Genomic DNA, 1863 nt, shown 5'->3' with positions numbered 1-1863 from the left:
TGTTTATCATGGAAGGATTTTATTTCATCTTCAAATCTGAAGGTTAGTTTTGCTGGGTATAGGATTCTTGGTTGGCAACCATGTTCTTTCAGAGCTTGAAATGTGTTGTTCCAGGCCCTTTTAGCTTTTAGAGTCTGGGTTGAGAAGTTGGCTGCTATCCGTATTGGTCTCCCCCTATATGTAATCTGATGCTTTTCTCTCGTGGCCTTCAAAATCCTATCTTTATTTTGAATGTTAGGCATTTTCATTATAATGTGCCTTGGTGTGGATCTGTTGTGATTTTGTGCATTTGGTGTTCTGTAAGCCTCTTGTATTTGATTTTCCATTTCATTCAGGCTTGGGAAATTTTCTACTATTATTTCATTGAATAGGTTGTTCATTCCTTTGGTTTGTATCTCTGTGCCTTCCTCAATCCCAATAATTCTTAAATTTGGTCTTTTCATGATGTCCCATAGTTCTTTGAGATTCTGTTCATGATTTCTTACCATCTTCTCGGTTTGGGCAACTTTATTTTCAAGATTCAATATTTTGTCTTCATTGTCTGAGGTTCTGTCTTCCAAGTGGTCTAGTTTTTTGGTGAGCTTTCCATTGAGTTTTTTATTTGATTTATTGTTTCCTTCATTTCAAGGATTTCTGTTTGGTTTTTTTTTTTTTTTTTTTTGAGAATCTCTATCTCTTTGTTGAAATGATCTTTTGCTTCCTGCAGGTGCTCTTTCAGCTTATTGGTATTATCATTCATTGCCTGCATTTGCTCTCTTATCTCATCCTTTGCTTCGCCAACCATCTTAATCATGTATAATCTGAAGTCCTTTTCTGACATTTCTTCTAACATACTGTCATTGGATTCTATTAATATAGAATCTAGATTTGTTTGGAACATTTTCTTCCCTTGTTTTTTCATGTTGTTCATGTATCTTCCTCTCTAGAGTGCAGATCTGGGGTATTGCACATTTCCCCCTATAGGCTTATAGTGGCCCTATAGGTTTCCAAAACCCTTTCTTTAAGGGGAGATCAATATTAGCAGTGCCCAATTCAGACACTAGTCAATCCTAGACCAAATAGCCCCTATGAGAACAATAACAAAATTGTCATAATAAACAGAATGAGTTAAAATATTATCTTCAATAAAACAAACAGATTTGCAATAAGGTCTGCAGTTTCTAGTGGAGGACAAAGAGGATGCAGAGGGATGTAGAATGTGGCTGTTAATGGGATAAGAAAAGATTATACAGAAGTTCTAGATAATAGAAAGGGTGAGAGTGTAATCAAAAGAAATTGGATGTTAGCATGCAAAAAAGGGAGAAAAAGACTCTGAGGGAACAGGTAAACAAAAGGAAAAGAGAGCAAGAAAAGTAAAGAAATAAAAACTTAAATTTTTTCTATAAGGAGAAAAAAGAAAATCTACAGTATAACAGTCATATTGTAATGAAACCTCCTAGTGTTCCGTAGCCTGATGCATGAGAGGTACCTGACAATGAGCTTCAAGTCTCCAGCAGGCATCTTAGGATGGGATTTGCCCCACGTAAAGATCAGAGCTACAGCTTCCAGGATTATCCAAGATGGCCGCTCTGGCTTCCAAATGTGTTGGCAAATGGGGAGCTGCAGCTGGGGTGTGGATGTAGTCAGCTGGAGGTCCTGGATGCAGGATGCGGTTGGTCAGGCAGGGGTCCTGGAGTTCGGGTGTGTTTGGTGTGGTTGTGAAATCCTGGAGGCCGGGTGCAATCAGTCAGTCTGGGGTCCCGGTGATAGGGCGCAGTCAGTTGGTGTGGGGGTCCTGGCGGCAGGGAGCAGTCAGTTGATGTGAGGACCCCAGAGGCAGGGAGTGATCAGTCGGGCTGAGTCCTACGGGGCCTGGCTGTTGTC

This window comes from Sciurus carolinensis, chromosome 11, assembly GCF_902686445.1.
Source record: "Sciurus carolinensis chromosome 11, mSciCar1.2, whole genome shotgun sequence".
Taxonomy (NCBI): Eukaryota; Metazoa; Chordata; class Mammalia; order Rodentia; family Sciuridae; genus Sciurus; species Sciurus carolinensis.
This window is presented reverse-complemented; position numbering follows the sequence as displayed.